The sequence below is a fragment of the Neofelis nebulosa genome, chromosome 12 (genome assembly GCF_028018385.1).
Source record: "Neofelis nebulosa isolate mNeoNeb1 chromosome 12, mNeoNeb1.pri, whole genome shotgun sequence".
NCBI lineage: Eukaryota > Metazoa > Chordata > Mammalia > Carnivora > Felidae > Neofelis > Neofelis nebulosa.
This window is the reverse complement of record NC_080793.1, coordinates 92381353-92403065: the sequence shown is the minus strand read 5'-3', so window position 1 is coordinate 92403065 and position 21713 is coordinate 92381353. Positions and strand designations below refer to the sequence as shown.

At 58.6% G+C, this 21713-nt stretch overlaps 1 protein-coding gene across 2 annotated transcripts in view; it reads right to left on the bottom strand.

Moving 5' to 3' along the window:
* Positions 1 to 20784, bottom strand: part of SEMA4D (semaphorin 4D) — an 84229-nt gene extending 63445 nt beyond the window's left edge. The window contains exon 1 of one of the 2 annotated variants that reach the window (XM_058695879.1): positions 20542 to 20784. The gene's annotated coding sequence lies outside the window, so the exon portion shown is untranslated. Of the gene's footprint in view, positions 1 to 4281; positions 4523 to 20541 lie in introns of those variants that run through there. The other variant, XM_058695880.1, reaches the window with a different exon arrangement.
* Positions 20785 to 21713: the final 929 nt, after the last annotated feature.

Below are 21713 nucleotides of genomic sequence, written 5' to 3'. Positions count from 1 at the left end.
GGCTCTGGCCATGATCTCACGGTTCTTGAGTTTGAGCCTCGTAGTGGGCTTTCTGCCTTCAGCCCAGAGCTTCAGAAACTCTCTCCCCGTCTCTCGTTCCCCGCCATCTCTCTCTCTCTCCCTCTCAATAAATAACTAAAACTAAAAATAATGGCTACAATGGCAGGTTTACAAAACTGTAGTTGCATAAAAATAAAACAATACAGCGAGTCGTAAAAGCAAGCAGGAAAAGACTCGAACGGCAGCTCTCGCTGGAGACGCATCGCTGTTCTGTCCAGCTGGCAGGCTCCCTTACGCATGGGACGGGGTCTGTTCACACGGTCACCAGGACCAAAGCAGAGACCGGTGGTCACTCTGTCCAGTCCTCTGGATTTTCAAAGACTCACTCTTTGCTCCCTACAGGAGGCAACCAAAACCTAAGTAAAACACATCCGAGGTCTGACGAACCGGCCTGCACTTTCAGCCACGACTGGGCCGACCAGAACACGGAAACTCATGGAGACAGACACACACGGCCACAGAGACTCCGGGCAAATCAGTCCGTGACAGATGGTCGGACCCTCTGCGTCCTCTCCTCCTGGGGCTCTCCCCAGGGGAGGGGGCAGAGAAAGCAGGCGGGTGGTGCCCCCACCGCAGCAGGTCTGGACCCCCAGCAGCCACACCATGTGGTGTGGCCCACACTCCAGATTTGGAAAACCTGCAGCCACTTTGTAGACCCACGGGCGCCAGCCTCTGGGCGTGAGCCCTCCTGTCGCCCCACTGGCTGCCGAGCAACTTAGCCCCAAAGATGGGCAAATGCAAACTGCAGCATACGGACCCCTGGTACCAAGAACCAGCGACAGATAAACACAGTATGACTCATTCATCCAGCCTTCTGCAGGAATCAACCTCCCCTTAAACTCTGCGTTGGTGCCCGAGTCAAGAAATCGCGTCCTTTTAATCCAAATAAGAACATCACAAACATTGTGCTGGACACACAAATATAAACCGATCCGAACGTCTCCAAGTTCTTCATTTCCAGGAATACCCGTACACAGAGAGGGCCCAGCAAATAATCTCTGTAAACTGCATCTGGTTCCCTCCTTTCCGGGGGCGAGGCCGCTCTCCCCGAAGCCTCCCCGCAGAACCCCAGCTTCGGAGCACGTGGACCAGCTCACCCACCGTCAGCCCCTCCAGGTTTTACCTTGCCCAGAACATCCTGGCCGAGGCTGGGCAGAAAGCATGGGAACCAGCAGGCACGTGTCCGCACAGACGTGTGTCCCTCAAAGAGGAGCAAGACTCAGGAAGCATTTTCACTTAATTTGCCCCGTTCCTCCTGCTGAACCTTTCCCGGTGAAATGTGGGGGCTGATGTCAGGTCTCAGGTCTGTCCCGGGTGTGCCCCCAGGGGTGCCGGCTGTGGAGCCCCGGATGCCCCACCAGACCACCCTGGAAAACTCCAGAAGGCACTCCTGAGAGGAGTAGCCAGGGCGTTAGACCCTGGGGGCAGGCCTGGAGCTGCCGTCTCGCTCAGGCACCTGCTGTCACCATCGGCCCCTGTCCCCCGGAGCCGGCACATTCTAATCAGCCCCCCGCAGCGGGCAGGGGCAGGTTCAGGTGCCCATGGGGCGGCCTACCAGCCCTGCAGAAGGACCAGGGTCCGTGCCCGTGGACCCCAGAGCAGCCACAAACATGTACACCCAGGCCGCCGGGAAACAGGGAGAGCAGAGGCTTCATGGGACGCATCTGAGGCCGGGGCACGTGGCGCCCACATGGTGACCTCGCAGACCCAGGAGTGAGGGGGGCCTGTGGACCTGGGTGTCGGGGGATCCTCCTCTCTGAGCCTCAGCCCATGGGGGAGCCGAGACACACGCCGAGCGCTGGGCCCAGAGAACTGATGCTCGTTCCTGCCACCCGACCCCGGGGTCGCGGCCCCGACACCTGTGCCCGCCGCATTGCCTGCCCCACTGAGCCCCTCCAGGCTCCGGGACCGGCCTCCTCCCTCTGCCATCCACTCTCTCACTTGCTCCCCTCCAACACCACACCTGATGGAAGAGAGAGAGAAATCACCTCCCTTATCGTTTTGGGGGGACCCGGAGCACCGCTCCCTGCTTTCCTCCACTTCTCCGCCAGGCGGGGTCAGTTCCAAACCCACAAAAATGGCCAGCCGTGCCCGCCCCAGGACACCACACTGTTTGTCTTCTGTTTGACCCTGATTATTTATCGTCAAATTAGCAGGCTGGTCAAGAGGCTGATAAGAGGGGGCCAGGAGGACAGGAGGACAGGAGGACAGGAGGCCAGCCTCCGAAGCTCACGAGGGGAGGGGACAGAAGGGCAAGACCTCAACCCAAACAAAGGTTTTTCACAGAAAAAGAAAATACCAGAAGGCACAGCACCAAGGCCTCCAGCTAGTACACACCCCGCCCGTGCCCAAGCAGAGAGCGAGGCGTGTTCTCGAGGATTGCCCGTGTCCACATGGGGAGTGAGGCCTTCGGTTAGTACACACCTCCCCGTGTCCATGTGGGGAGTGCGGCGCATTCTGGAGGGAGGCGGACAGGAATCATCCCCAGAGGCTCACGGGGAGGCCCTCAGCGCCAGCCCGAATAAGCTCAGGCCCAGGGAGGCCCCGGGTCAGTGAGCGCAGGCTCGGCCTGCTCCCAACACCCACAGACAAGAAATGTCACCTTCTTCCACGCCGGGGCTGGCTGCTCCCCTGGCATCTGGGGATGAGCCCCGGGTTGCACCCACTCAGGTAGGTCATCCCCGGTGAGCACCCCAAGCAAGCTCACTCACCGTACCTGTGGCCTGCCACGGGGTTGAGTCACCTGGGGATACTGATTGGCACAGTGGCTAATTTTATGTGTCAGTCTGGCTGGACCATGGTGCCCGATACTTGGTCAAGCAATTCCAAGGGCTTCTGGGAAGGGATGTTTTGATTGGAGTTAACATTTAAATCAGGAGGCTTTGAGTAAAGCAGATCACCCTCAAGAATGTGAGTGGGTCTTATCCAATCAGTTGAAGGTCTTAGCAGAAAAAAGAGTCCCTCCCCCCTCCCCCTACACACACACACACACACACACACACACACACACACACACACACACGAGGAGAGGGATTCTGCCTCCAGGCATCCAGGGTCTCCACCTGCTGGCCTGCCCGGCAGATTTCAGACTTGCCAGCCTCCCCGATCATGTAAGCCGCTCCCTAAAAACACATTTCTCTCTGCTTCTTTCTTTCTACACACACACACACACACACACACAAACACACACACACACACACACACACACACACACACACACACAGAGTCAGTTCCTTTTCTCTAAAGAATGCTGACTGACTGATATAATGGGACACAGCCTTCCAGATGCCACCCAGCCTGAGCCACCCCACTCCCAAGCAGAACCTCACCCCTGTGAGCACCCGGCGCCCCATGAACGGTTCCAGGAACAGCCGCGTGTGTGAACCACAGGGGACTCACAACCCAGCGTGTGGGCGCACGGCTGTCCCCCAGAAAGACATGCTGCATCCCGTACAATGTCGAGATCAAGTCTCTACCACTCCGGACAAGCGAGAGGCACTAGGCAAGTGGGCAATGAGTTTTATCATGGGGCTAAAATATAATTGAGATGGATGAAAACAAGTTCCACGAGCCTCCTAACAGGCAGACACCCCTCAACCTGTGAAGGCCTCTTCCAAGGCAGTCAAGATGTGCTGTGCACTAATTTCCAGGAGCACACACGTGCCCGCACACACATATGCCCACACGTATGCACACACACACGCACATAGCCAATGACAAACACCAACTCCTTTCTCTGGGCCCCACCATCCACGGGGCCCAGCCCGCACAGCCAAGGCTGACCGAAGCCTGCCGGAGAGCACTGGACATGAAGGGCTCTGTACCCTCGGGACACCCCACCCCGATGGGCCACAGGGAGCAGGCAATGGCCCTGCTGGTCTCCAATCTGGACTCGTCTGCGTCTGTTAAACAACTTCCAGGTGAACTGCCTTCAAACAGGCTTTGCTTCTGGGGTGCCTGGGTGGTTCAGTCGGTCAAGCGTCTGACTTCCGCTCAGGTCATGATCTCCCAGTCTGTGGGTTCGAACCCCATATCAGGCTCTGTGCTGACAGCTCAGAGCCTGGAGCCTCCTTCAGATTCGGTGTCTCCCTCTCTCTCTGCCCCTCCCCCCCCACTTGAGTTTTTCCCCTCTCTCCCTCTCTCAAAAATAAATAAACATTAAAAAAAAAAAACAGGCTTTGCTTGCTTTCCCAGAAGACTCTTTCCTATAAGAACACTCACCAAGGTACACGAAGAAAAGTGGTCAAGGATGTGGCAGACTGGGAAACTCCCAAATCTCCACCACGGGGGAGGGACGCCAAGCACAGGGCCCTCACGGCGCCACACACGGCTTCCCGGCAGGTCTCCGAGCACGCTTGTCTACACCACAGCGCCGCGCCCTCCAGGGTGTGACCACACCTTCAGGAAACTGCCATGTTGTATGAACGCACGTGTACACACACACACATGTGTGTGACAGGGAAGACACACGTGTGTGACAGGCCAGAACTCTGAAACGCAGCTGTCAACGGCACATACCCTGGGCCCGAGGAGGCGTGTTCTTGCTTCGTTTTCCAGATAAGAAAAATGTCATTAAAATAAAGGAAAAGTTAGTCAGCATATCTGACTTCCTGTTCACACCAAAAATTCAACAAGTGTTTCTGCAGAAACGCCACTTAACAGAAAAGGCCCCACCGGCAGAGATAAAAACTCGCATCAGAAGACAAGAGGCCCTTTCCTGTTTCCCCTCTGAGTCAATGAAAAAACGACTGACACGGCAGCGACTTTCCACGGCGCTCTCGCTCATAGAGCCCCCCCGCCCCCCGCCGGGTGCAGAAGGCAGCCGCGGTTTCCATTTTCCTGCTGATAAAGCCCCGCAGAAATACATCCTGGAGAAAGTGAAGGGCGGCCAGCCCGGGGCCACCAGCCCCACGACCGTCTCCCTGGCCTTCTGGTGGGCGACGGAAGGTCGCCAAGAACACCCATCCAGAGCCCGTGGACGCGGGTCTTTGCACGGGAAATTAGGTCAAGATCAGGGAGTTACGATGAGAGCATCCTGGGTCATCGGGGTGGTCACCGAATGTACTGACAAGTGTCCTGATGGGAGACACACAGGGGACAGACACAGGGGAGGTGGCCGGCTGAGGACGGAGACACAGGCTGTGGGCCACGCAAAGGGACGTCTGGAGCCTCTGGAAGCTGGAAGAGGCAGGGAGGACCCTCCCCTAGGTCCCCAGAGGCAGCGTGGCCCTGCCCCCACCTTGATTTGGATTTCTGGCCTCAGAACTGGGGGGGGGGGTATCCATTTCTGTCCTCTAAGTGGCCACGTTGGTCACGCCTTGCTACAGCGGCCCAGGGACCACGCGTGTGCGCACGTGATTCCGAGAGGCGTGGGCACAGTTCCCTCTCTGCCGGTTCACCAGAGCCGGGGAGCGTGCGGGATGAACCCACAGCATCGCGTTCCCGGCACCTGTCAGGGCCACGCTCCACTCCTCCCGGGGCACCCGCACCACCCGGCCGCCGCCCTCTCCCAGGAGCCCGTGCCTCCGCCACTCCGCGGCACGACCGAGGACCCCCGACCCTGAAACCCGCGTGGGCTCACGGCTCCGTGGGCCACAGCAGGGACATCCGTCCGGGCTCCCACGTCTGAGGCCCCGGCTGGGAGATCCGCCCGCCGAGGGCTGCGGTCCGTGCCGGCTGGTCCCCTCGTGCGCCAGGCAGGCCCCGGCAGGGAGGGCACGGAGGCCAGGACCGCCTGCCACGCTGTCCCCCACGGCGTGGCCTTCACGGCACGGCAGCCACAGGGCCGCGGGCCCCTCGTGTGGCATCTCAGTGCTCCAGGCTCTGAGCGCGCACGAGGCCACAGACCCGCAGGGAGGACAGAGACCGCGGGCCCGCACCGGCAGCGACGGCGGAGGTACAACCGCAGCTCTCGTCCCCATGCAGCGCCCTGCGGCTTCTGCGCGAGTCCCCACTCACACCCGCCGGCCACACTGTAACGGCCACCCTGCGGGCGCGGAAACGGGGACGCCCACAAGCAACGGGACAGAGCCAGGGGGCAGGGCGACACGCGGGGGTGTGCGTTGCAGAGGCCACACGGAGCAAAGCCCAGGGGCGTTCTGGGCACCGCACCGCAGGGCTCGGTTTGGAGCCAAGCCAGGCTGTGTGCATGTTACCGTAAAGCGTGCAAACCTCTCCCCACGGAGGGAGGTGGAGAGAGAGGGAAGCAGGGCAGTCGGATGGTTCTGCGGCTGCCCCTCTCTGTTGGTGTGACCTTCCCTTGCATTTCAAGTCAAGCCAGGAAGCGGGGACAGGCCGCCACCAAGCTGGGCAGGGGATGCGCCACAAGGCGGCGTGGGTGGCCGTGGGCAGGGGTGGCTGGAGGGCGGGGGCCCCTGCTGGGGGAACGAGCTGTCCTGCTGTCCGTGGGCTGCTGCTGCTTCTTGCTGCCCCAGGGCAGGATGGCCAGGAGGAGGTCACTCTGAGGGCGAAGACGACGACCCAGGCCGCGGCCACGTTTCCCTCCCAAGACCCATCCCCCTTCGTCTCCGAGCACACAGGCGTCTGCACCTTCCAGGGGCCAAGACCATTTACCAGCGTCGCCCCAGCTCCTGTCTCCGGGGAGCCCCCGCCACGCAAAGTCCGTCAGCTTCCGGCAAAGCCCCTTCCAGAGGCAGCTCTGGACGAACGAGCCAGGCCGCTGCCCCTCGTGCTGGCCCGGGGTCCGGGGAGCCCGACAGCTGCTGTGTTTGGAAAACAGCTTCCTGTCTGGTTTAGCATCTGCAACCTATAGTAAGTGCTAGCAAAGGCCTGCAAACAGCCGTGGCCCGAACATCTCCGCAGGAGCCTCCCGCTCACCCGGGACAAGGCGCACGGGGTGCCGGCGGCTTCCTCTCTGGCCGAGAGGAGGGACAGCATTAGCTCTGGGGACGAGGGGACGAGGGGACGAGGGCGGAGCTGGCTACTCCTTCCGCACAAAGAGGTGTGCTCGTCGGACATGGAGCTCTTTTCTGCTCCCGGCAGGCCCGCGCCTGGCTCGGGGCTTATCACGGGGCCCGTGCAGGGGACGGGGACCTGCCTCTCCCCAGAGGCCACTCTCCAGGACCTCAGCACTCAGAAGCTGTTTTAAAAATCACATTCCCACCACCTCCTGGGGTTGCTGTGGAGACCAAGCCCGTCCCCGTGTGGTCTTGTCCACAGAGCCAGGGGACCGTGGGCCCCACACAGGAGGCCCGAGGGAACCGGAAGCAGTCGCGGGACCCCACATTTGAAACCCAAGCCTCTCCCTTGGGTCTCAGCTCTGCCTGCTCAGCTCCGGGACCCGGCCGGGACCCGGTTCCCCAGCCCTGTGGCTCCCGAGCGTGCAGCTCCACGGTGGCCGGTGGTCCCAACCCACGCCTGGCCACGGACACAGGCAGACCAACGATAACGAGAAACACGTAGATTACATCATGCCCGCGTGTTAACCGTCCACACGGCCGCACCCCGAGTCGGACACCAGGGGGGCGTCTTCAATCCGGGGGGTGGGCAGAAGCAGCTTCTAAAGAAGATGCGACCGAGCAAACATCAGAGGTATTGTCTGCAGTGAAGGGTGAGTGCTCTGCCGAGGAAAACTTTGGTTCTGGTGGTGGATGTACACACGTGTGTGTTGTGTGCATCCGTGTTGTGTGCGCACGCGTGTGCGTGTCAGGTGTGCACATGTGCACATGTACTGTGTGCATGGGTGTGTTGTGCGTGCACACCTGTGCACTGGTCACAGTGTAAAATGCACGTCTTACCCGTGAGTCACCGTCAGGGTCTCAATGCAGCCAGGCTTCCTGACTGCCGTGAAGTTTCAATGCTCTTTTTTTTTTTTTTAACTTTTTTTTTTTTGCATGTTTAGTTTTGAGAGAGAGACAGAGACAGAGTGTGAGTGGGGGAGGGGCAGACAGAGAGGGAGACACAGACTCCGAAGCAGGCTCCAGGCTCCGAGCCGTCAGCACAGAGCCCGACGCGGGGCTCAAACTCACGGACCGCGAGATCGTGACCTGAGCCGAAGCTGGACACTCAACCGACTGAGCCATCCAGGTGCCCCTTAATGTTCTAACAGAAAATGTTTTTGAAAATACTACAGATACTGCAACGTCTCCAAAGCTCGTTTTCAAACATGACACCGAGTGCCACATGCCTCCCACTTCCAAGTTTGCCAAGAAGAGATCTTTCACGGTCACCGCACGCTCCCGCTCGGGAGCCGGCCCTCACCCACAGGCCGATGTGGCCGCTCGGCTTCCCACAGTATGTTCGCCACTTAAGAGTTTGACAAACAGTAAAACACCCACCTGCTCTTTCAGCGAGGCAGGTATGACGAGCCTATGAGAATCGTGCTGGGCTCTCGGGACTGACACGTGTGTGTGTGTGTGTGTGTGTGTGTGTGTGTGTGTGTAACACGCTCAAGAGAAATGGGAGACAGGTGACACACACCAAGGGCAACACAGGAGGACGTCGAGACCCATCTTGCGGCCACGGCTCCACGGAATGACAACGGTGCAAGGCCCCTTCTTGGCAAACTTGGAAACGGGAGGCGCGTGGAACTCAGTGTCATGTTGAAAACCAGGCTTTAGAGAGGTTGAGGCGCATTTATGATATTTTCAAAAGCACAGGCCATTACTTCCAGGGTGAACCACAGACCCTCATGCATCTACGGCCCTGGGAACGGGCGGTCGTACCGTGTGACGTGTTTGCTGATCTCCCATCCGTGGCCACGTTCTACACTGTGATTTCTGGAGACTCGCTGGTTTCACTGTAACTGCTCATCTCTGACCCTCCCTCGGTGGCTTCTGCTTTTACAAACACTGGCAAATGCCCTCTCCAATAAATGCCTGTCTATACCCTCTCCAATAAATGCCTCAGACGCTGTGTCCAGAAAGCACACGTCCCTGCAGGCTTCAAGTCCCAGTCCCTGGGCCCGCATCGGGGGTTCGCCACCTCCTGGCTGAGTGACCCCGTGAAAACTTTCTCCTTCTCTCTGTTCTCCAGGGCCTCACCTATAAAAAACGGGAGTCCTGTGGCCAGGATTCCACGAGATGGGGACAGAATGCATCCGGCACATCACTCACGATGTGGTTCTCACGGAAACAGCCATAACGCCTCCCGTAACGGCCTCCCGTGCCCATCCCCGCCTTTCCAATGCATCAGTCGGGGCGCGAGATGCACCCCTCCACTTGGGTCTGATGGCACCAATCCCTGCTCTGACGCCTGCAACCTAACTGTATGAGTCCACCTACGTGATGTTCCGGAAAAGTCTACGGGGACAGGAAATGGATCTGCAGGGGGTCAGGGGCGGGGGGAGAAAGATCTGACTCCAGAGGGCACGAGGAAGTCTGCGGAAGGAGATTTTCCACATCCTGATTCGGTGGTGGTTACATGACTGTGCATCAGAACTCACACGACAGGATGCGGCAAGGGGTGAATTCTGCTCCAGGCAAATTACACGTCAGGAAATCTGACTTAAAAACACAAACCAGCACCCAGCAGCACAGGCCTCAGCACCCACTCCTGTGCCCTCCAGGGTCTGGCACGTCCTGAACACACTCCTCACCCGAGGCCCCAGCCCAACACCCCCCTCCCCCGCCCCCCAAGGCCACTTCTGCTGGCGCTCTCCAGACAGAACCTGTGTGCAGAGAGAGGGCCCCGTGTCCTGCTCGGCTCTCTCAGCTCTGCCTTCTCCCGCTCTGGGACACCTGCTGGACCACCGGGAACTATAGACGAATCCCTCCTCCTTGCACCTCGAAGGTCCTCAACTCCGGCCGCGTGTCAGAATGACCCGAGCAGCTGGGCAAAACCACTGGCCCGTGCCCTCCCTCCCATCGGGACTCGGATGTGACCGGGTGGGTGCGGGGCCCGGCACCGGAAGTCTCCAGGCTCAAACCGGACAGGGAGCCTCATGCAGATTCTACAGACATTCGAAGTATAATAAAGGAATATTGTGGGCAACTCGACTCCAACAAGTTTGACAGCTTGCAGGAAATGGACAGACTCCTTGAAACACACGAATCACCAGGACTCACCTACAGAAAATGTCATCAGCCCTAGGTCAGGAAACCAAATTCATACCTGAAAAGAGAACCCCAGGTGGCTTCGCTAGTAAATTCTATCAAACATTGAAGGAAGACACAACACTGCCCCATGCAAGCTCTTTGTTAAAAAAATAAATAGGGGCATCTGGGTGGCTCAGTCAGTTAAGCGTCCGACTTCGGCTCAGGTCATGATCTCGTGGTCCGTGAGTTCGAGCCTCGCATCAGGCTCTGTGCTGACAGATCGAGCCTGGAGCCTGCTTCCGATTCTGTGTCTCCCTCTCTCTCTCTCTCCGCTCCTCCCCTGCTCATGCTCTCTCTTTCTCTCTCAAAAATGGATAAACATTAAAATAAATAAATAAATAATAAAGGGGCACCTGCGTGGCTCAGTCGGTTAAGCATCCGACTTCGGCTCAGGTTGCAATCTCGCAGTTCGTGAGTTCGAGTGCCGTGTCAGGCTCTGTGCTGACAGCTTGGAGCCTGGAACCTGCTTCGGATTCTGTCTTCCTCTCTGTCCCTCCCCCGCTCTCTGTCCCTCTCTCTCAGAATAAATAAATAAACTTAAATGAATAAATGAAGAAGGAATTCTTCCTAAATCATTGTGTAGGTTCAACATTACCCTAATACTGAAACCAGACAGGTATTACAAAAAAAGAACACGATACTGATACCTCATGAGTATAGTTAAAAACGTTCTTAATAAAATTGTAGCAAACTGAATCCAGCAATATATAAAAAAGATAATACATCATGACCATCTGGAGTTTGTAACAGGAAGGCATGGTTGTTTAACATGCAAAAATTAATCAACATAATTCACCATAATTATGGAAAAAAAAAAGAAAACCCACACAGTCATCTCCAAGATACAGAAAAAGCATATGACAAAATTCAACATCCATTTACGATAGAAACTCAGCAAATGAGAAACCTTCTTCACCCTCATAAAAGGCGTCTACATAAAATCTTCACCTAACATCATATTTCACGAAAAAGGCGTTAAGTTCTTTCTTCCCATGATTGGGAACTGGGAACAACATCCACTTCCGTCACTGCTGCGAAACACTGTACTGAAAACCCCAAACAACAGAATAAAAAGAGAAAAACAAAAAGCATTCCAACTGGAAAGAAAGAGGCAAAACGGTGCCTCTTCGTAACCGTCAGGATTATCTACGTGCATAATCTTAAGGGGCTCCGTGAAAAGCTACTCAAGTAAACTTAGAAAGGTCACAGGACAAACAATATAAAAATATCAACTATATTTCCATACACTCGCAAGAAACTGGAAAATAAAACCTTAAGAAATCCATTTGTAATAGCATTGAACATGGACTACTTACGAACAAATCTGATAAAACACGTATAAAACCCACACCCGGGCCACGGCAGGTCACTAGAGACACAAGGGGAGGTGCGTGCAGACAGAAGGGTGGCCACGCCTGCCGGCTGGGAGACTCGGTCCTGTTAAGATGTCAATCTCCTCCAACTCGCTCTAAGGAGTTCAGGCAATCACCTAAAAATCCAAGCACGCGTTTTTACAGAAGTTGACAAGCTGATTTTAAATTCACATGGAAATGCAAAGGGTCTAGAAGAAGACAAAACCATCCTGGAAACAAAGCCCAGTTGGGAGACTACCCAACTTCAGGACTTTTTATAAGGCAGCAATCATAAAGACACAGCGGCTGGGGGCTGATGAGGAATAACCCATAATGGGCCAGAATCAAGGCCAGAAACAAAACGACTCGGATAAACTCAGTCACCTCCCAACATGCCAAGAGAGCACCACGAGAAGGGCCGTTTCTTCCAAAAAGCTGGAGCAGCCGGTTATCCAACGTGGAAAGCAGCGAACCCCAATCCTCAGCACTTTCCAATTAAACACTAACTCACAATGGATGAGACCCAACGCAGGAGATAAAACCATAATGTTTTCAGAAGAAAACCCAGGAGAAAATCTTCCTGACCACGCCTTTGGCAAAGATTTCGTAAACAGGACACAAATTACTACAAACAATAGATAAAATTGGATTTAATCAGAACTGAAAACATCTGCCCTTCGAAAGAGTTCATGAATAAAAAAAAAAAAGTGAGGTGCCTGGGGGGCTCAGTCGGTTAAGCATCCGACTTCGGCTCAGGTCACAATCTCACGGTCCGTGGGTTCAAGCCACACATCGGGCTCTATGCTGACAGCTCAGAGCCTGGAGCTTTGCTTCGGATTCTGTGTCTCCCTCTCTCATTGCCCCTCTCCTGCTCATGCTCTGTTTCTCTCAAAAATAAATAAACATTTTAAAAAACTTAAAAAAAAAAGGCAAGCTAAAGACAGGGAAAATATCTGCAATACAAATAAAGGACCGAAATCCAGAGTATGTAAACAACTCTCAGAATATAAGAACACAACCCCACTCAAAAGTGGGCAGGAGTTTTGCGCATGTACTTAAAAGAATATTCACGGCTAGCTAGTAAACGAGGAAAAGCTGTTCCACCAAAATCTCAAGCATACAGCACACAACACACCAGAAGAGCGAAGAATAAGATGGTGACAGCCAGTGTCGGCAGGGCTGGGAAACCGTCCCTTGGCACGTCAGCACGGGGATGTGAAATGACACGTCTGCCTGTTCCTCAGACGGTTAAACAGACGCTGCACCCGTTCGGAGCTGCCCAGGAGGAAGAAAGCACACGTCAGCACCAAGACGTGCACACGCACACACGCATTGCCTATCGGTTTTTGCTGCAGAGTACACGCAGTGTTAACATTTACCACTTTATGTTTTTAATTATTTGTTTTAATGTGTATTTATTTTTGAGAGAAAGAGAGACGGAGCGTGAGCGGGGGAGGGGCAGAGAGAGAGGGAGACACGGAATCCGAAGCAGGCTCCAGGCTCCGAGCCGTCAGCACAGAGCCCGACGCGAGGCTCGAACTCACGAACGGTGAGATCACGACCTGAGCCGAAGTCAGACGCTCAACCGACGGAGCCCCCCAGGCGCCCCGACATTCACCATTTCAAAGTGTACAATTCAGTGACACTGAGTACCTTCACAGCGCCCTGCAAGCATCACCACTGTCTTCACCCCAGAAGGAACCGCACACGCCTTATACAGTTTCCCCGTCCCGCCCCCCCGAGCCACAGGCAACTGCTGCTGTTCTGTCTCCGGGGACCTGCCCGCTCCAGACATCCCAGGGTCATCCTACATTTCACTCCTCGAGGAATCGCCACACTGCTTTCCAAAGTAGCTGCGCCATTTCCCGTTCCCACCAGCAAGCCCCGGGGGTTGTAAGGTCTCCACACGCTCCCCAACCCTCGTTATTTTCCTCTCTGGATAAAAGCCCTTCTGGTGGGTGGGGGGTGGGATCTCATCGCGGTTTTGCTTTGCACTTCCCTAGTGGTGGATGACGGTGAACACCCTTCCACGCGCTTCCCGTCATTTCTGGATCTTCTCTGGAGACACGTGTGCTCCTGTTTCACGGGCTGCTTCTCCTTGTGCGTCGGCTGCAGCCCAGGGCACTTTTACTCACCATAACCCCAGACAGGAAGCCATCCAAACATCCAGCAACAGTTGGACAAATCAACAAACCCCGGGACACCCTACAATCCCACAGAACCCGGCAACAAACTGACGTGAAGGTCTCCCGTGCACAACACGTACGAATCTCCCAGACACCGTGCTGAGCGAAGGCAGCTACACACAGAACGTGTAACACGTGCCCCCGTCTTGAGACTCTTAAAGAAACAAATCTCATGGGTCACCATCTAAACTCTGCGGACGAGTGACTGCCTGGGTTGAGTGCAAAGGGAAAGAGGGAACGTGGGGAGTGCTCACGGGCCGAACGGTCTCGGTCGCCCCCACGCGACCCTGTGGCTGGGCACTCATGTGAGTGGCTGCGTGGGCGTGGCAGGTCTGATGGCGGGGGGGGGGGGGGGGAAGCGAGGACAGCGACCCAGGGCCTGTGTCACCATCGTGGCACAGGTGCTTAGCTGTGCCCAGCTCTCACTCTCTCACCCGCGCACTGAAAACGAGCACCGGTTCCCATATGGAAACCACGCCTCACTAAAGCTGGGAAGGAGACGCTGGCCTGGGGGGCGTGCACCTGTCTCGGCCGCCCGTCCGCCCCAGCACTCGCCCGGGGACAGGCCCTGCCTCAGCGCGGCGGCTTTTCCACCACGAGACCAGTCCGAGCCCCTGGGCCGCCTGGGAAACACAGAGTTGCGGACTGGCGGTCCGGGGTGCACCTGATGTGCTCCGGGGACACGCCCTCAGACACCTGTTCTCACCCAGCTCAGGTGACCTGGGATTAAGTCGCCGGCGGCTGGGCCCACCCGTACGAATGCCAGGTTACACCCGGAAGGATGTTCACAGTCTGCCTGCGGCCACACAGCCACCCTGAGACCTGAACCCTCTCCCTTGTCCTGACCCGCACAGCTGGAGGGCAGCCCACGCTGCCCGAGAGCCTGGGAGGCGGCCTTCCAGGGAACCCGTGCGCACCTGCCCTGCTCACAGATGAGGCGTCACCAGCCCCCACGGCAGCCTCTGGCACCCCGGGCCCAAACAGAGGCACGCTGCACACCTCGGGCCACACCACGGACTTGCAGGGGCCCAGCTGCCCTGGCAGGGAGACTCCCGGGGCCCCGGCCACCTCCTTGGCCCCCCGGAGGGCCCCATCCACACTGCCTTCATGGCCATCCCTCCCTCCGGGACAGAGGCCTGAATGTCACCCTGGCCACCCCCCTCTCGCCCCCCATTATCAGGCCCCACAAGACCAGCTGGCAGACAGGGCCAGGTCCCCTCCTGCCTCGTGAACCCCCCACCCCCAGACAGCCATCCGTCAGGTCACCCGTGACCCCCAGGTTGCTACCGTCCGTCCTGAGTCCCCGCGCCCGGGGCCGCTCGAGCTAGACAGCCTCCCTCCCGCCTCGCCCTCCACCCCATGAGGTCCATGAGTCTCCTGCCCACGTATCTCTGCCCCCGCGCTCACTCACGGTCCATGCCTGTGCCCTGGCCGCCCGCCCAGCAGGCTCGTCACCTCCACCTGCAGGGCACGCACTCACAGCGCCACCCGTGGGGCCTGCTGCCCCCACCCCCGAGCCCCACAACTGCTCCCCTCCGGTCGCCTGAACCTAGAATCTCGGGGTCACCCGGACCTGGACCCCGACCCCTCCATTGTTCCAAGCGCCCTTCAGCACCGATCCCTTCCTTCCCTTGTTGGCTTCCCCCACCCCCCACCTGACCACAAGCTCCAAGTGGCAGGAGCCCTGTGTCTCGCTCTCTCCCTGCAATTAATTGGTGCTCAATAAACATCTGCTGGGGGACACGCTCCATAAGTGGACGGATGTGCGAGCGGACCGTCCGATCCAAAGGACAGAAGGGGTCAGGCCTCGTCCAGAGCGACAGGGGCAGCTCCCAGCCCCACAGACACCACCTTGGGCGCAGAGCGGCACCCCCCACCCCCGCTGCCGTGCACCCCCTCGGCCCCAGAGAACACTGGCAAATAAACAGCACTCTGGAACACGCGGTGGGAACATGGCGGGGGGGTGGGGGCAGCACCGGCCTTACAGATGGCAGGCCCCGGGACCAGCGGCCTTCTGTGCACAATCAAAACACACACCCGTCAGAGCCAAACGCCGCCCCAATTGCCAGATCAAAGCAAACTCTGTTCTGGCTGTTAAAGCCACTGGAATTTCTCTACTAGGAAAATAGGGAAAAGAAAACAACTTTAGAATGCCAGGCAATTTGTACGTTTTACTTTGCAGGCTTTCCATTCTTTATGCTTTTTTGTTAGCATAGACGGAAGTTATTTAACATGCCCCCTACTAAATGAAAAGAAAAAAAAACAAGCCACCACCAAAAACGAGTGGAACTGTCCACAGTGGCCGGGCATCCACCAGCCGTGGACACCTGCTGGTAAAGGCTCTTGACTCTCTTTGATTTTGTTTCTGGGCCACGGAGGAGAACAATCTTCTCCACCTGAACCAGGACTGGGACTGGCCTGAGCCGAGGTCCTCCTTCCCCCGGGCCCAGGGCCCGGCACCCGGCACCCAGGACCCAGGCCCTAGTACTCAGTACCCAGAACCCACGACCCAGGACCCAGCCAGCACTCAGCACCCAGGACCGCACAGACTAACCTCTGCTGAGCTCTGGCATTGCCGGGTGGTCTGCTGGTGTTTAAGATTCAGGGTTTGGGTCTTGTCTCCCCTATTGCCGAGGGCAAGGCATTGATGTCTGTCTTTTCATGGCCCACCCAGCACACATTCAGGGGCTGCTGACCACTGAGGAGTGTCTCACGTAAGCCACACCACCTATTACGTTGTGTAGGAACGTGGATTGCAACAAATCACATCCCATTTTTAAAAAATTTAGATTTAGAAATTGAGAACATTTACAAGAGGCTATATTATACTACCTAATGGAGACGCCCTTCTTAAAAATTAACTCCTAAACTGCAAAAATAATTCCTTTATAGGAGAAATGAACCGCACAGAAGCATATAGAAGGGAAGAGTGCAGGCCCCCCTTCCTTCTCCGGCCCTTCCCTCGTCCTTCCCCCAAAACACACACACACTTCCTCCTCCGACACACACATGTGCACATGCACACGCAAGCACACACATATGCACGATGTACTCATGCACCCACACATGCGCACACGACACGCACAAGTCCACACACTCACACACACCCTGCCCCCACCCCTGGCCCCAGGGCCTGGAGCACTGCTGTCCGTAGCACTCACTCCGTAATTATCTGTTCCACAAACGCTGTGTCCTCTTCCAGATAATTCTCGGCAGGTATGCACTCGAAACCCGGCTCCTTCTATACGTTCTATGCTAAGAAGCAGTGTTTTTACTTCACATGTGGGCACTTCTTTTGAAGTAAACCCCTGAGCTATTTCACGAAGGGAAGGACCCTTTGGCGTCTCTCTGGGAGGGGACTTGTAGTTCTTAGATTACCATTAACTTTTTATCACTGAGAATTCTGAAAATAAACGGAAGTGGACACAACAGAACGGCAAACCGTAAGGCACCCTCCCCAGACCCAACAACCATCCACCCACAGACAAGGGGGCCCCTCGACGCCCACTCACTCCCCCCGCCATGCTAATGGAAGCCAACCCCAAGCACCCTCTCTTCCCCCCCCCCCCCACCCCCCGCCCCACGCACACTCCTGAGCCCAGTGCTAACAGGTGAAGGTCATCTCAGCATAAAACCACAGCACTGTTATTAAGGAACATGATCATTCTTTAAAGCTCATTCACTCAAAAAACACCAACTGTCTCATAAACACCGTAACTCTTGAAAGGAACGATTCTTGAGTCAAATGCTGGTCTGACCGCCCGCAATCCCAGGGAGCTGCTTAGAAGTAACCGGGCAGAGGCAGTCTGTGCCTTCGTGGGCAGCATCTGAGACTTTTCCACCAGATCCGGGACCCCAGCCCGGTGGAGGCGTACCCAGGCACCCAGGACAGCCCCGGGCCGCTGCAATGCCCAGGGGCTGTGACAGGGCAGCGGGGAGCCGGCCCGGTCACAGCACCGCCAGCAAAATCATCCGTGCGCTCAGGGAGGGCTGGGCAAGCTGGAAAGTGAGCCATCAAAGACCTGGGATGGACCAATTTGCTCAGCCCCAAATCACCTTAATCGTGGGGCCGACAAACACCACCCCAGCTCCAGGCAGGGTCCGCTCACACACCCTTTCGAATCAGCAGGTATTTCCTCCTAGTAAATCCTGGCTTCCCCGAGTCAGCCCCTGAAAGCCAGCGGCCTGGAAATGGCCGTGAGCTGTGCCCAGTCTCAGGTGCCAAGGAGCCTGCCTGACCGGCCCTGCTCTCGGGCGACGCCCCGAGATGTCCCCAGACGGCCACGGCCCGGTGGTGCCGGAGAACTGTGGCAGCTGTACCCGCCCAGCCCAGGGCAGACCCAAGACGGGACCTCCCTCAGGGGCCCCATCATTTCTGCTCGGTCATTTTCCTTCTTACCTTCCATTCTCCCTTCCGCCACAGTGACAGGTCCAGAGAGAAATCACTGCCCCACCCCGCCACCCTCAGGACTGCAAAGCCTGCCTTTCTCCCAGCGCCGGCCCTTGACCATCAGCCGACAGCAAATTAACCTGCACGTTTTGCGTGGCCAGCCTCCCCGCGCAGCCACCCTGCACGCCTGGCCAGTGAACGGCCCACCGCGGCTGCTCCCCGAGGAGCCTGGGGGCGCAGGGGCGCTAGGAGCCGCCGCCTCCTACCTGACCTCCGGGAGTTCTTTCAACCAGGCAAAGTCTTAGCATGAAGAGGAAAGTCACTGTAAATTATGAACCATCAGGAAGTGAATTCACTGCCACGACAGCAGGGGCCTACCCCAGCTGGCAGTGGGGATGCCTGGGGACGGGGTCCCAGCTGCCAACCCGGGAGCTCTGCCCCAGACTCACCACACAGGACACAGCGTCTAGGGAAGGCCCTGCAGCCACCCCGCAGCCCTGCCCGTCCCTCCCCCATGACCAGAAACGGGGCCCAGCGGGAGGGGCCGGAGGCCTGGGCCCGTCCACACTGGGTGTGGGAGAGGTGGACTCTCTCCAGAAGCACAGAGGGCTCTCGATCTTTGCAATGCATTATTGATTTTGCTGTGTGCTCCGGCACCAGAGACGGCCATTAGCGTGCACTCCCAAGACCGGCCTAGACAGCCCTGCCTGGTGTGGGGAGGGCCGTCGAGATGCAATCTGCCTCAGATAACCCTCACGGTGGGGATCACAAGAGAACGATGTCATTAAGGTCATCTCCCCGCCCCCCAGGAGCCACTGGACAGCTGTGCGGTGTGGTGCTGCACCCCACACCCCAGCCCGAGCGAGCACGCCGCCTGCCAGGGCCCTGAGCAGGGAACTGGGCTCCATGGTGCTGTCTCAAAGGCAGACGAATAGATGACAAAGGCCATAAGGGGGGCTAGGCACCCCCACCGGCGCCCAGCTCATGGTCCTTCCACACCGTGCAAGGGAGGGACCCAGCAGAGCTACCTCTCAGCGTCGCTGATTAGTTTCATCCCCTCATTCGATTCATCTGCAGGTGCAGACAAACTTCAGTCTGAAGTGAAGGTCAGGGTCCCAGGCGGCCAGCCCCTGCCCACAGAAACAGCCCCGTGTGTCCCCCCACCGACCCCTCATTCCTGGGGTTTTATCCCTGGGAACACATGGTGCCGAAGACACTCGGAGCGGGCCGGCTTTATTCTTCTTTATTTTTGCAGACGATGTGCATAGACACCAACCGTTCAAGTGACAATCGGGGCATTATCTCCACCAGAATCCTGGCCCCGGCGCTGGCTGAGGCAGCCTGTTTCTGGGACACAGTCAACGTTCCCAAATAACGGTGCCCAGGCAGCCAGCAGGCTGGCCCCAGGCCTGGGGCAGATAGGAGGTGACAGGCCACGATGTCACTTCACCCCCTGCAAAGGAAACTTCCTCTCGGTGACGCCTGGTGGATCTGAATAGACTCAGAACAGGAGGGCCAGCTGCTTGGCCACACGCCCCAGGTCCGGCCTGGCCTGCAGGGGCCTGGCCACCCACTGGCCTGGACATGCTCAAGGTAAGGGGAGGTTTTTAAAACAAAAGCAGAGCAGCTCTGGATGGCACAGGGCTGGAAAGCAGGGCCTGGCCCTTGACAACAGGCCTTGTTTCCAGGGCACTGCCCACCTACAGACTCACATGCACCTCCCCCCCCAACACACACACACACACACACACACACACACACACACACTAAATCCAGCAGATGAACAGAACGACCACCACCCAAGTCTCCTGTCCATGCGTGCATTGGCAAAACCCCAGTGGATTCAGCTCCCTGCAGCTCACCAGGCGGCTGCAACAGGTGCAGCCCCAGCTAAGGCTGGGGAGTCTCCTTGGCTGTTCTAGAATCACACTGCCAAAACCCTGAAGGAAGGCAAGGCCTGCAGCACTCACACCGCCAGGGCCCTGACCTGCCCCACCTGTCTGAGTGCGCGCCTCCGGTCGGCTCACGGGGGGACGCGGCCCCCGGACCGAAATAGAAGCCCGCGGAGGCCGGGCCAGGCCGAAGTGGCCGGAGCCGGCGGGGGCCCGGCGGCCAGGGGAGCGGCGGGCCTGGTCCGCGCGCCGCCCCCGCTGCCAGCCCGGGTCGGCTGCGCGCCCTGCGCCCCCCGGGGCCACCTGCGCGCCAGGCCCGGAGGGTGCCGGGGAGGTGAGGGGCCCTGAAGGTCCTGGGAGGGGTCCGGGGGTCCCGGGGTCCCGGGCTGGGACTCTGGGAAGGTCCGAGGAGGGAGACTCCGGGAGGGTCCGGGGGTCCGGGAAGGAGTCAGGGGGCTCCGGAGCGGGGACTCCGGGAGGGTCTGGCGAGGTGGGGGGGGGGGGGGGGCTCCGTGGGGGCCACCGGGGACCCGCAGTCTCCGGGAGGGCCCGTCGCCCCCGCGCACCTGCCGGGCCCGCGCGCTCCCGCCGCCCGCCGGCCCTTACCTGGCGTGGCGCGTCCCGGCGGAGCCCGGCCCGGCGAGCGCGGACGCAGGAATGGCGGCGGCGGCGGCGGCGGCGGTGGCGGCGGCGGGGCGGGGGCTGCCGGCGGCTCGGGCCGGGCTCGGAGGGGCAGCGAGGCCGGCGACTCCGGGATGCTGCGGCGCGCGAGGGCGCGGAGGCCGGCGCGGGAGGGAGGGCGCGGGGCCGCGCGCAGGCCCCTCCCCCGCTCCCCGCCCCCCCTTCCCGCCGCCGCCTCCTCCCCGCCCGACTCCCGTCCGACTCCTCCTCCCCCACGTCTCGTTCCCTCCCCTCTGCCCTCCCCTTTCTTCACCTTCCTCCACTCCTCCTCTCCCTCCTCCCACCTCTCCTCTTCCCTCCCTCCTCCTCCTTCCCCCGCGGGGCCCCGGAGGCCGGCCCGGCCCCGGCCCCGGCCCGGGCCGGGCCTCTGCAGGGTGCAGCACCGGTTCTGACCCAGTGCCCGGTTACCCTCCACCTCCCCGCCTGTTAATGGACCAGTTTGCCCCTTCTGGGAGCCTGGCCCGACCCCACCCTTTCCAGGCCCCCCAGACCCCCGAGGTTTCCTGCACCCCCGGGGGCCCTCTTGTGGCTCTGCTGGGAACCTGGCGTGCACAGATGTGTGGACAAGCCGTGTGGGCCCCCAGGCGGGTGTGGTTGTTCCTTTGCTTCTTAGTAAATCTACGGGCAAGAAAGTTCCAAACAGGTCCCCCCGCATTTCCCCAGGGTGAAGTGGGCAGTCACCTTCTCCAATCTAGGTTTTCCCACAGCCCTTCTGTGCCCCGTGCCCCGTTTGCCAAGCGTCCACTGTCCTGTGCACCGATTGGCAAAGAGTTCCCCAGTGTGGCCCCTGGTGACACGTTTGTACTAATGCAGGGGTGTGGTTCCCTGGGCACCCTCAGAAGGCTGCTCCCTTCTGCCCTGGAGGGAGACGTGACCTTGGGAAGGTGGCTGGCGGGGTCAGCAGGACTGCCGAGGGACGCTTTCCAGAGAGAGGAACGCCGTTCCCCGTGAAACAGCGGGGATTTCGCCACCCGTAGGAGTCGGGCTCCCTCCCCGGGCTTGGCCGGAGCTGCCTGGGCTGCAGCACCCTCCGAGGGAACCAGAGCCGGCTCTCCAGGGAACCACCTGCTGCAGAGAGCCAGAGTGACAGTTACAAA